This window comes from Triticum urartu, chromosome 7 (assembly GCF_003073215.2).
Source record: "Triticum urartu cultivar G1812 chromosome 7, Tu2.1, whole genome shotgun sequence".
Taxonomy (NCBI): domain Eukaryota; kingdom Viridiplantae; phylum Streptophyta; class Magnoliopsida; order Poales; family Poaceae; genus Triticum; species Triticum urartu.
The window spans coordinates 317355064-317369447 of NC_053028.1; the positions used below are offsets into that span (position 1 = coordinate 317355064).

Here is a 14384-nt window from a genome sequence, read left to right on the forward strand (position 1 = left end):
GTCATCTTTATTTAACCCCCCTTGGGCCAGTGCTCCTCTCGGTGTTGGTCCAAACCAGGTGATGTCCGACGCCCCCCTGGGCATCCAGGGTCTTAGCCAACCCGACGTCTGGCCCATCTGGTGTGCCCTGAGAACGAGATATGCGCTTCTCCTATCGGGATTTGTCGGCGCATCGGGAGGTCTTGCTGGTTTTGTTTTACCATTGTCGAAATGTCTTGTGCACCGGGATTCCGAGTCTGATCGGGTGTCCCGCGATGGAGGATTGTCTCTGCGGATCATGAGCTTGTCATGGGCTAAGTTGGGACACCCATGGAGGATTTAAACTTTCGAGAGCCATGTCCGTGGTTATATGGAAGATGGGAATTTTTTAATATCCGGTTGTAGAAGATTTGAAGTAAACTCTGTTAAAATACACCAACCGCATTGCGTAACCGTGATGGTCTCTTTTCGGTGAAATTCGAAAAGAGAACACGGTTGGGTTATGTTTGACTGTAAGTAGTTTAGGATCACTTCTTGATCATTTCTAGTTTGTGACCGATTGCGTAGTTTCTCATCTTGCTCTTGTATTTGTAAGTTAGCCACCATTTTACCACTACTACAACCTCACCACTTTACCACTTCCTTACCCATTAAGCTTTGCTAGTCTTGATACCCATGGTAATGGGATTGATGAGTCCTCGTGGCTCACAGATTACTACAACACCAATTGCAGGTACAGGTTATGCGATGATCATGACACGAGAGTGATGTTTATTGTTTTTGGAGCTCTTGTTCCGCTTCTTGTTTGTTCGAGGGATAGGTTCCTGGTCGGCAGCCTGGGCTAGCAGGGTGGATGTCGCTTGAGCTTTTGTTTGTGTTTCATCCGTAGTCAGATGTTGATCTTATGTATGTTGTATTGATGTATTCTTGTGGCATTTGCATTCCTTGTATGTATCCCCATCTATTATGTAATGTTGATGTAATGATATCCAATATCACAATATCAACTTTTAATGCCCACGATGCTGCTATAGCTCCCACGTGTCGAGGCACGACTTAGAGGCATAACTGCATTTTGGTTTTGTCGCAATAAGGGTCATCTTCACACAATCCCATGTAATGATCAAGAAAGGGATAAATAGAGTTGGTTTACAATCTCCACTTCACACAATGCTCAAATAAGTTCATACATCATCCAGAGTACACTCATAATCCGACTACGGACAAATCCAAATGAAAAGAAGATAACCCAACTACTAGATCCCCGATCGTCCCAACTGGGCTCCACTATTGATCATCAGGAAAAGACACGTAGTAAAAGCCAAGGTCCTCGTCGAACTACCACTTGAGTTTGGTAGTATCACCTGCACTGGTATCATCGGCACCTGCAACTATTTTGGTAGTATCTGTGAGTCACGAGGACTCAGCAATATCAAAACCCATGAGATTAAGACTACTTAAGCTTATGGGTAGGATGTGGTAATGAGGTGGAGTTGCAGCAAGTGCTAAAAAAATATGGTGGCTAACATAGGCAAAGAAGAGTAAGATGAGAAGCTATGCAGCGGTCGTGAAGCTATGAGTGATCAAGAAGTGATCCTGAAACTACTTATGTTCAAACATAACCCAAACCGTGTTCACTTCCCGGACTCCACCAAAAAGAGACCATCATAGCTACACACGCGGTTGATGCATTCTAATTAAGTCAAGTGTCAAGTTCTCTACAACCGGATATTAACAAATTCCCATCTTTCATGACCCTCGAAAGTTTATACCCTGCAGGGGTGTCCCAACTTAGCCCATCACAAGCTCTCACGATAAACGAAGGATATTCCTTCTCCCGGAAAGACCCGATCTGTTGCACCCCGGCTCAGAGAAAACCGGAACGCCCCGTATTCCAGCCCAGAGATCGAGGTGAAGTCTTCTGGAATACGGCACTGCTTAGTATAGAACAAAACAGCTCTCTATTACAACACAAATATGAATACAAGGTTTCCGATATTACAATGAATAACATCGGCTCAGCGACACTACGCCAACCACGGTTGCTCTATACAAGCAGCATAACAACTCGAAGTAGCAGCACAACTACTGGCAGCGGAACAACGAACAGTGATGATGGACTCCAATCCGCAGGGACTCTGGTTGGAAGGTTTATCCTAGCTCGCGGACACAGGAACAACACGAAACAAGCAAGCAATCCAGGCACGACCTGCAAACTGGCATGACATGCCAGGTCAGTACACTGAATGTACTTCCAAGCTCACAATAACCAGAAGCATTCAAGACAAACAATAGCATAGAAATTACAGGTTAAGCACGAATTATCATGAGATCGTCAGAAAAACATGGCATGAACAACATGAACATAATACTGCTAGAACAATATGATCATGGCATGAACAACATGAACATAATACTGCTAGAACAATAGGATCATGGCATGAACAACATGAACATAATACTGCTAGAACAATAGGAGCATGACATGAACATATAAATCTGACGATACCAGCATGCAACATGATGACACTATATGAACCATTTGTTCTGTTCGGGTTACCTCGTAACCAAACGGTTATCTTTCCGGCAATCAAAACCATGACCAACACTTGGTCTCAACCAGTGATCCTTCCGGCGATCACAATCATGACCAACGGTGATCTTTTCGGCGATAACAACCATGACCAACACTTGGTCTCCAACGGTGATCTTTCCGGCGATCACAACCAACTTATCTCCTCAATTAACCGGGGTTGTTATTAAACACATTATTATTATTATTACTGTTGACTCATTGTGTGACCAACTACGAATTGGGCCCTTATTCGTGGGCACGGCTATCGATAGATTTAGTATACACTCTGCAGAGGTTAGTACACTGTACCCACACTACGGAACCCATGGCCTCGCACTCCCATTCGGGTGGACCAACGGCGTTCCGACAAAACCGATCTACTGCCATGACACTCTCTCGGCCACTCCGACTCACTCCCCGCTGGGCTAGTCTTGGGTGGCCCCGTGTCTACCAAAGAAACCAACGACCACCATCGTGGCCAAACATAAATGGTCCCAAACGGGGATCCGGATCCATAACAACAACAATGGGCACACAAGGTTATGTCTGCTTACCGGGCCAGGGTACCGCATGCCCATAACCTTCCCTCGTTGGAGGCATGGGCGAGAGGTACGACAATAGACCCAGTTAGGACCTTCCCATAAAGGTAAGCTTGGTTGCACTGGTCAGTTTGATATGGTGGCACCATGACTCAGCCAGCAGTTGTTGAAGTTCAATTTAATCCGGTTAAACTTGAATGCAAATATGCTGAGACATGTTAAAATACATGATGCAATTACAATGCATGAGCATGATATCAACATAATCATGAGGGAACCACATAACTATCCACCATATCAACAATGAATCATATCCAACTAAGCATGGCATACTGACTAACATGAACGTCATAAGTGCATACTTCTCTGAAACATAGCATGACCACTAGCATCAACGATAAATATCATGCAAGAACATATCAACAATGCCATCATGCAAGCATTTAACCAACTAGATGCAATGGAACATGCATAACAACGGCACTCGGGATAGATGGCAGTCATGCACCGAATACCATCACCAACATCAAGATGCACTACCAGCAAGCCTAAGCATATGAAAGGAATACTAGCAACTAGTAGGGCATGACAACCAGGTGCATAACAACATAGCAAGAAAGTAAGCACTAGCCAAGAATCATTACCGAAACAATGATAACCATATTTTAAACAAGCAAACAATTAATAAATATTCAAGTTGAAAACCATGGCTACTGCATGACTATCATGCAAGTGGGTATTGTGGCTTGACTGGGGTGACGGAGACTCCAGGAAGAAGTGCGGTGAAGCCGGAGAACAAAACGCCGGACAGTTTTCTCCCGAGGGGGCTCAATCAGAGTTACGGTTGAAAAGTTGTGAAGTGTGGAAGAAGAAGGAGCAATCTGTGAAGATTTTATCACCAATGGGTCCCTGGGCCCGGGGTGTGTGGCTGGCATGTGGGGTCCAGCGGCCAGGGGGGCCGAGCCAGGTCATTGTCATCCTCCTCCTGCCTCCCCGATCGGAGACAGGAGCGAAGCAGCGGAGGTGGGCGCGGTGAGGGGCCCAGGCAGCTCCGGCCAAGTCCGGCCAGGCGGAGGCCGCCGGCGGGCGCGGCTGGGCCCGCCGAAGCAGAGAGAGGCAGCAGGGACGGCGGGGATGCCTTGGGGAAGTGGCGACGGGAGGAGAACAGAGGGGAGCAGGGCGGGCGCCGGCGATGGAACGGGTTGCTCCGGCCACCTAAGGCCAAGCCGCGGGCACCGGCGGGTTCAGGGCAGAGCACCGCATCCATTCAGAGGCAAAGGAGGCGCCGGAGAGTGGTGGAGAGGCGGAGAGGCGCGGCGACCGGGGAGGCTACAGAGAGCTCGGGCGGTGGAGGTACTCGGCGAAGCAGTGGCTCCGGTGAGAGATGAGGGGGTAGGGAGGTTCACCGGGACGTGGGGAAGGCGGCAATGGAGTCGGGATGGAGAGAGGAGCACCGGATGGGCTCGGTCGGGGTGGTGGCTGAGAACAACAGTGATGACCAAGCTTCGGGAGGCGTGGCCAGAGGGACTCCGGCGACGAACTAGTGGGGTGGGGAGGCTCTCTGGGAGGAGGGGAACACGCTGGAGGGGTCAGGAGGTGGAGAGTAGGACTAGGCTCGCCAGAAACGAGAAGACCGGTGATGGCCGAGGCGAACTCCGGCAAAAAGAGGAGGGGGTCGAGGACTCCGGTGGACTAGAGAGGCGAGGGAGGAGTGAATGAGCTGCGGGAGGGGTCGAGGGTCCTATATATAGGCCCGGATAAGGCTCTGGAGCTCACAAGCGAGCTCCCGACCGAGCTTTAATGGCGGGCAGAGGCTGGACGTGGCACGGGCATGGAGCTAGTGGCTCATTTATGGTGAACCACAATGAGGTAGCGACGTAGGGCGATGCAGTCGAGCACGGGCAAGCTCCAGGACATGAATGGAGGTTGAGACGAGGAGGGAGGAGATGAGAACAGTGGCCAGACCGAGCCAGAGCTTGCACTGTACGTGATGCCGGTGTGATCACCAGGGGCACTGGTGCAAGCGGCGTGTTCTGGACGGGCCGACCATGTCCAGTAGATAGACCGCCGTGCCCTTTGTCAAAATGAGGAAATAAATCGGTCCAGGTGCAAAGAAGAGATTTGCACTTAGCTCCAAAGTAAATCAATAAGAAGGTGCTTGTAACTCTTTGTGGTTAAACCAGCTTTGTAACGTGGTAAATAGTTTTCCTGATGATGATCACACACTAAGGTGATGTTGATCACAAAAAATCATACTAAGAGGAGGAGTTTAGATGAGGGTTGCTGTAGAAAGTGCAAAACTGGCCAGAATTAGAGATTTGGATGATACACTCACATACTTGATTGTCATGAGCTTAAATTTGGCATAGAGGGGTTATATGATGTTATGAAGCTGCTGTCAAAGTTTCATGCCATTTGGAAATCCAAAGTGGCACTTGCTTCACAAAGCTTCATTCTGGACAGAAACTTAGAAAAATTGCATCGGGCAATTGGATTAACTAATTGAGCTAAAACTTAGTGGATGGAGTTTATATGGATTGAAGAATGCGCTGGAAAAGTTTCAGCTTAAATGAAGCAATATAAAATATAGTTGCTTCACAAACTGAAAATCTGACCAGAAAATAAGATTTGGAGCTGGGCTCACATAGATGAGTTATATGAGCTCATATTTGGTGGAGATTCATGATAATATCATATAAAGGTCCTTGAAAAATTTCAACTCATTTGGATATGCCTAACTTGTACTTCCTTCACAATCACTTCCCTTAGACAGGAACTTTGAAAAATTGCTCAGGAATATTTACTAGGAAAATTGAGTTGAATTTTGGCAGAGGTAAATTATTTGGACAGGAAAAGATGTCCAAGAAGTTTGGGTTCAAATGGGCAAATATGAATAGCACTTGCTTCACAATGTGCCATTTAGGACAGAATAGGAAATGAATTTATTGAGCATGATGGGAAACATTGCCAATGATATATTTTGCCATATTTGAGGAAGATATTACCCAAAAAAATTATGAGAATTATTTGGGAATTTTAGGAGTGACAGAAATATAGGCTGCTTCACAACCTAGGGTTTTAAAGGGTCATTCCTTTATCAGAAAAGGAATATTCCCAACAAAAGAATTCTAGGTTAGGTCAAGGATGGAAATGATATGATCTTGGGATGATGAAGAGGGTGACAAGCCACTATAAAACCTATGAAGACATGATCTTCCCAAGTTTCAGAACCACATAGCCACGGAAAAGCAAAACAAAACAGGAAAACCAAGAAAATCAAGGAAAAAGAAAAGGGCAAAAATCCAGGCTGTTACACGATCAGTCTCGGAATCCCGGTTACAAGAAATTTTGACAATGGTAAAACAAGACCAGCAAGACTGCCCGATGTGCCAACAAATCCCGATAGGAGTCGCACGTATCTCATTCTCAGGGCACACCGGATGCGCCATACGTCGGGTTAGCTGAGACCCTGGTTGCCTAGGGGCGCCGGACATCGCCCAGTTCGGAACATAACACCGGTATGACAGAAACTAGTGCGACAGGAGTGGAACAAAACACCATGCAAAAGGCAAAGCCTTCACCCTTTGCCAAGTATATAGGTGCATTAATTAATAAGAGATAATGTGATATCCCAACATATCCATGTTCCAACATGGAACAACCTGCAAGGCACCTGCAACTAGCAACGCTATAAGAGGGGCTGAGCAAAAGCGGTAACTTAGCCAAACAACGGTTTGCTAGGAAGGTGGATTAGAGGCTTGACATGGCAATATGGGAGGCATGATAAACAAGTGGTAGGTAGCGCGACATAGCGATAGAATGAACAACTAGCAAGCAAAGATAGAATTGATTTCGAGGGTAATGATCATCTTGCCTGCAAAGTTATCAGAGTTTTCCAAAGCTTGCTCCTCATTAGCGTACTCAACCGGTTCCTCGTTCATGAACTTGTCTCCCGGTTCTACCCAAAGCAAGAACACAAACAACGGAACAACAATCAATCACCATGCAATGCACAAGCAACATGATGCAAGACATGGCATGGAATGCAAGGTATGATGTGTAATGCATATGGCTACTCCGGAAGGAAAAGGATGAACAACGAATCAACTTGGAAAACCAAGTGTGCCGCTGGAAAGAGTGAGTGATTTCGGTCGAAATCGATATAACGATCACCGGAAACGGGTGCACGGTTTGCAAATGGCAAGAAAAACAAGAATGAGGCAAATCTGCGCTTAACATCATCATAGCACTAAGAATGCAACAAGAAACTATGCTACAACACTCCAACATAGCAACAAAGCACATGGTATTGAAGTACACATGAAGATCTACAAATCATGAACACTGACCTCCTGGTAGAACTCACTAGAACAACCCTAAAACAGCATGGCAAAAATGCAAATGACAATCAGGTTACAGACCGAGTGAAAATACTAAACATGTGAAAACAGCAATAGGTAGAAATGTTTAGGGCTAGCAAACAACATTCTACAGGAACATATCATGGCAAAGAAAGGCATGGCATGCTAGTACTAAAGGCATAGAACAAAACTCCGTTACTGAACTTTAACCGAAGATGCATGGAAAATGATGTGGCACCCATGCAAACATGGCAAGTTATATGAACAGTTTTAGACAGTAGAAAAACAGAGCATGGCAGGAATAGACTCATGACAGCAACTTTGCAAGATCATGCCACTCCACACAAACCATTGCATGGCATAACAAGGTAACCAACATGAATTAGACATATTCAAGAAGCTAAAAATGGCAAGAGCAAGTTCATAGGGTACATCTATCACTAGCAACACACATGGCAAAACTGAATCTCATGTTAACAATCTACAATCAACAATATTTAACAGAAGTGGAGCATAGTAATGACAAGCTATATTACTCCATTATTGCAACCAGAGGCATGAATGGATAGAGAAATACCACATCTTCAAAGAACTCTCACTGAACTACCTCAAAATGTGCATGGATCTCATGGTAGCAACATGGCAAGATAGCATCAAAATGTAACACTAAAAGACTGCAAAATATTGTCTGAAATCAACAACATCCACTACAGGAATCAGCTAATTTGCCGTCCACCTTGGCGGACGGCAAAGGCACGGACGACAAACGCCTTTGTCATCTGCTGCGGACGGCAAAATGCACCGGCAAAGAAAGGATCGGTAAAGAGCTTCTTTGTCGTCTACTTTCCGAAGCGGACGGCAAAGGGGCCTTTGCCATCTGCAGCGGACGGCAAAGAAACCCGACGGCAATAAATTCGCCGTTAGTCCGTTGGGTGTCTAACGGCAGTGTTTGCCATCCGTGGCTGACGGCAAATAGCATCAGGCCTTTGCCGTCTGCCTGATGAAGTCATTTGGACGTCACTGCTCAGCAAGTCTTTGTCATCCGCCACTATAGCCAAAGGCTTTGTCATCCGCCACTATAGCCAAAGGCTTTGCCATCCGCCACTGTAGCCAAACTGACCAAATGGGTCAGCTCCCAGGAAGTACAGTTGGCTACCACGTGGCTTGTTTGCCGCCTGTCGCGGACGGCAAAGAGTCCATTGCCGTCGGTGGCTGACGGCAAATAGCCTGCATTGGCTCTTTTTTCTGTTTTTTTAAATCCAACAATTTTCACAGCAAATATATATGACATATATAGATATATTTCACAGGGTTATTTCACAGCAAACATATGACATATCCAGCACATAAGTTTCATCGTACATACATATATAGTTCCATCCATTCATACATAGCAAGTTGCACATACACATTGTTCCATCATAGCAAGCTAAGAATACTAGAAGAGAATGAAAGAAAAAACAAGCACTCCATCATAGCAAGCTAGCTTCCGTGAAGTGAATGAGATCTGCAAAATGGCAAATAAGAAAGTTAGAAAAAAGGTGACTAGAAGAAGAAGTATATGTCATTTATGAGCTAACTTAGGTGAAATGGATCATTTATGAGCTAACTTAGGTGAAATGGATCGTTTATGAGCTAACTAAGGTGAAATGGATCATTTATGAGCTAACTAAGGTGAAATGGATCATTTTAGAGCTAACTAGGTGAAATGGATTGTTTATGAGCTAACTTAGGTGAAATGGATCATTTATGAGCTAACTTAGGTGAAATGGATCGTTTATGAGCTAACTAAGGTAAAATGGATCGTTTATGAGCTAACTAAGGTGAAATGGATCATTTTAGAGCTAACCTAGGTAAAATGGATCGTTTATGAGCTAACTAAGGTGAAGTGGATCATTTTAGAGCTAACTTACGTGAAATGGGTCATTTATGAGCTAACTAAGGTGAAATGGATCGTTTATGAGCTAACTAAGGTGAAATGGATCGTTTATGAGCTAACTAAGGTGAAATGGATCATTTTAGAGCTAACTTAGGTGAAATGGATCGTTTATGAGCTAACTTAGGTGAAATGGATCATTTATGAGCTAACTAAGGTGAAATGGATCGTTTATGAGCTAACTAAGGTGAAATGGATCGTTTATGAGCTAACTAAGGTGAAATGGATCATTTATGAGCTAACTTAGTTGAAATGGATCGTTTATGAGCTAACCTAGGTAAGATGCATCATTTTAGAGCTAACCTAGGTAAGATGGGTCATTTTGGAGCCAACCTAGGTAAAATGGGTCATTTTAGAGCTAACTTGGATAAAATGGATCGTTTATGAGCTAACTAAGCTAATTATGCCATTTGGACATAAGTAAGCTAAGTACATGTCATTTTGGATGGTTTTGGAGGTTAGTAAGCTTATTAAGTCATTTTGGAGGAAATAAAGCTAAGTCCAGGTCTTTATGCATTTGTTAAGCAAAACACTAGAGAAACTTACCGTGACCATGGAGGTGTAGGAGCGGGCTACTAATAATCTCGATCACTATCATCAATACATGCATAATCATGATGATCACTATCATCAATGACGTGCTCATAGGGTTCAGCGGCATCAAAATGTGGAAGACCACCTTGACGTAATTGGTCAAGCATTGACAGGTCATCCACAGCAGTAACCTCTTCTTGTTCCGGCTCTTCTTGAGCCTCCTCTGGGGTGATGCCGGATTCACTGTCGATGTCTGCTTCAATGTTTTGGGGTGAAGTATAGCGGTTCTTGAAACATTTTTTGGAAAGACGTGTCTCTTGGAAGAATTCTCCTTCATATGTGTCTGGGTTAATGTGAGGTTCATAATCCTCTTCCTTTGGGGCAGATAGTCTAGCACGTGGCGGCACTTCATAAACGACATCCCAACCTTTCAGATTTGGATTAGTTTGGCAGGCCCACGATAGATAGAATACTTGGGTCGCCTGTTGAGCCGTAATATACGACATAGCCTACTTTGCATGCTTGCGCTAGTCACCACATAGCTCTTAAAAATACAAGGCTTGCACCAATGTAAGGATGGCATGATGGAGATCATAAAACATGTAGACGTCATGCTCATAGGATGCACACACAAAATGCAACGAAAAAGACAAATCAGCAAGTTATGTAGAATTCCAGTAGACAACATCATATATCACTTTTGCAACGAATATTAGGGCATCAATATTGATAGTAACATCCATGCAAATGACATTAACATGAATAGTATTATGAGACGGACATTTTGATATATCATGCACGCAAAATAGAGTTATGAGCATGAAGATATGGCATGATGAACAGGGGCATATGATGTTAGGATTTTATAACTTGGAGAAAAAAACGAGGGGTCAACCTTTAGATCTAGGGTTTCGGGCTCGTGAACCGAGGTTCTCCATGAACTCACCGGAGATGGACGGAGAGGTGGCCGGAGCTGCGGGGGTGGCGCCGGCGAGGTAGTGGTCGCCGGAGAGGAGTGGGAGCGCCGGATCCGGGCCGGCGTCGAGCGGCATGGCAGGATCTGGCTTCGGCGACGGCAGGGCAGTGCGGCGGCACGGCGAGGGCGACGGGCGCCGGCGAACTCGGGTGGTGGTGGCGGCGAGGTGGACGCGGCTGCGGAGGACGACGAAAGCGGCCGCGCGGGCGTTGACCGGGCAGCAGGGACGTGCGGTCGGTGGCGGAGGCGGTACGGGCCTTGCGGGCCTAATGCGGGCTCGTAGGCCGGCGGCGCGCTGGGCGGCGGAAGAACATGTGGCGCGCGGTGTGTGGCTCTGGGTGGCAGCGCGGTTTCGTCCGGCGTCGCCCGGACGTGTCCGGCAGCGTGGAGTGGCTAGGGTAGGGGTTTGGACCCGAAAAATGGACGAGGAGACACATATTTATAGGTAGGGGAGCTAAGAGTGTCCAAATGAGATGCGGGTTTCGCCCACACGATTGTGATCGAATGATGGAGAGCATGGAGGGGGTTAGATGAGCTAGTGGGCTATTTTGGATGGGTGTTGGGCTGCAACAAGAGAGGGGCTTTTGTGGTTACCCGGTTAACCGTTGGGGCATCAAACGACCTCCAAATGGAACGAAATTTGAGAGGCGGCTTACCGGTGATAAACCTAGGCCACTCGACAAATCTCGAACCATCCCGAGAATGTTTGTCTCCCACTCACGAAACGAGGTTTGAGGGGTGCAACGGGTGCATGTGGGAGTGTCGGATTGTGAAATGGACAATGGGGACATGAACGGATGCATGAGACGAACACGAATGCAAATGAGATGCAGATGATAACATAAGATGAAATGCATGACATGAACAAAATGCAAAACAAAAGACAAAAACCCAACCACGAAGGGAATATCATATCACATAGCCAGAAATGGCAAGAGTTGGAGTTACAAATATGGAAAGTTACATCCGGGGTGTTACAATAGGGCTCAATTCAAAAATCTCACCAACCAAGGTGGATGATGAGTGGTGGAATTATTTTTTTAGTTTTCTATGTGACGAGACGCAAGCTCAAAATTTATTGACGGTTCTAGTTTCGAAGTGCGGCACTATTCCCGTATGGCATAACGTGGGCATGTGTTCTCGGCCGTGGTGTAGCATATGCCATGGTATTTCTTTTTCTACTGTTGTGTACGTGCAATAACTGGCACCGCCGGATACATATCTTACAGTTAGTGGGGGGTTCGATAGGAATACCCTCGTGGCGAGCTATAGACTAGTCTTTTTTCAAACACATTAGAACTATCTCTTGGGACGTCTCACACGCACCATCTCTAGCTCCCTAGGTCGATGCACCCACATACGCTTGTACTCTGAGTTTAGTATGTTATACATGAAGAGAAGAGGTGCACGCACGCACTCGTCCTCTCTCTCACATGCATCTGTAGCTACGAATTGTAGTAGTTTTCTCAACCATCCGATTGGCTCTATCATAGGTTTCACGTTTCTCCTTGGCCTTGAGATTGAGATGTTTAAAACGTGGAGGATAAATTGGAGGCGCGAGGTTTTGGTTAATGTGTGGGCCGCACACGACAGCAACACGACACGAGCTTCCTCTGCCTGGTGCGCAGTCGGGTGAGTTGTCCAAGTATAGACACAACCAGGTCCTCCTTGGTATCTGCACCTCGACTTATGCGCAGAGAAATTAGGATCGGAGGGAGTACTACTAGTAGTAGTATAGTACTTCTTTGATGTGTCGCGTCAACTCGCACAAGTATGCAACACTTCTTGAACAAACAAGCATATAGTTGTTGCCGTTGTACTTCTTACCCAAAGGATCTTTATATCCAATAGACACAAAATATCCTTTCCACTGTCAGAAATTACTTTAACTGCTGATCTGATTTCAAAGTAATTGCTGCATCGCCACCAAAACCCACCATCTCTTAAGCTAAAGTAGACTGAGCTAACCCCTATATTAGCATATTACTAAGATTAACTGAAGGCACTGTAGAATCATTTAGGACGTGAGCTTGTCAATCTGAATATGGAGGGACACCAGCTTAGTCTCGGCCAGCAGCTTGGGCGGAACTGTGAAGAAGGTCAGCTCCTGCACAGTGACGTCCCCGGGATCCTTGCTGCTTGTCACCTCCATTTCCACCTTGACGGCGTTGGTCCTGCCTTTGGGCTCCCCTGGCGGGCCATTTGCCCATAGCTTGGCCATGTAGTGTGTAGTGCGGACGCCCCCGCTCTAATACAGACGACCGACACAGCGATAGGCGCATGGTGTCGAGAACGCCACCGACCAAGAAAAATGTGCGGCCATCCTCCTCCGCGAACAGCAAGAGTCGTGGCTCCGATAGTGGCACTTGCAGCTGCAGCACCTTGCCGTACTGGATCCTGTGCACGCACATGGGATGCATGGTGCTAATGTGGTGGGAGAGGGCCGGCAGCGGGCCTTCGTAGTCGCAGACAGGCACGGGGCATTTGCAGCACGTGAGTGGACACACGCTCTGGTGATCGGCGAGCTTGTGGTAAGTGACGTAGAGCCCACAACCTTCATGTGGGCACTCCACCCTCATCGAGGAGAGGACAGCGTCCACCGCGGTGTTCCGCACGTCGAAGCCACCGCCACGCTCGCACTTCTGGCACTGCCGCTGGTTCCCAGGGTGCTTGACGCGGTAGTCCGCGCAGGCCAGGTGCCCTCCCTTGCACTGCACAAATCAATCGAACATCACATCAATCAAGAAACTTGCACCTTGCTCGATCAGCCGAACGGATGAGGTGTATCCGAACCTGACACACAGGAGGCTTCAAGGGGCGAAGCCACAAGGGGCAGTGGAGCAAGGTGAGGTCCGTCGAGACCATAAAGAGCTCCATCGTCAAGTCCAGTTCCGTCTGCATGATCTCTCCCTCCTCGTGCAGAACCATCTCTCGCTTTAGGGTCGGGGCATTACAAAGCTTTACCATCACATATTCATACTACTTGAAGATGCATTAAATCAACACATACAAGTATCGAAAAGGAGAGTCACGACATGCATGCATGTGTTGTAAATAATGCATCGGTAAACACAAATTATTGAAATAAATTGAGTGCAGTGCTTTGATGTGTCAAGTCAACTCGTATGACAACGAGAAGTTTGGTTACTACAACGCCCTCTCCCTCGCGGACTAAGCTCTAGTGCCTTAACTGCACCTGCCTTTGGTTGTATGACAGGTGGGCCACCCACCTGTTGGGCCCGCTTGTCATACACGCAAAGGCAGGAGCAGTAAGTCAATGAAGTTGCGTCCCTACCTCGCCCATGAGCGGGGTGGCTGGCAGGACTAGGAGAAGCTTTTGCTACACGCTCTCCCTCCCGCACGCGGTGGACATGAAGTAGTTCACTCGGTGTCAAATGGTCAGATGCATACTGTAGTACTCCTCCACTGTAGTAGTACTCCATCATTGTTTGACTTCCCGAAGAGGTGAAGAGCCAAGCGCAGC

The 14384-nt window shown here is 46.7% G+C and overlaps 1 pseudogene; it reads right to left on the reverse strand.

Annotated features, from left to right (window-relative positions):
• Positions 1–12917: 12917 nt before the first annotated feature.
• LOC125525322 lies at positions 12918–14135 on the reverse strand (annotated as a pseudogene).
• Between the last annotated feature and the right edge of the window lie 249 nt (positions 14136–14384).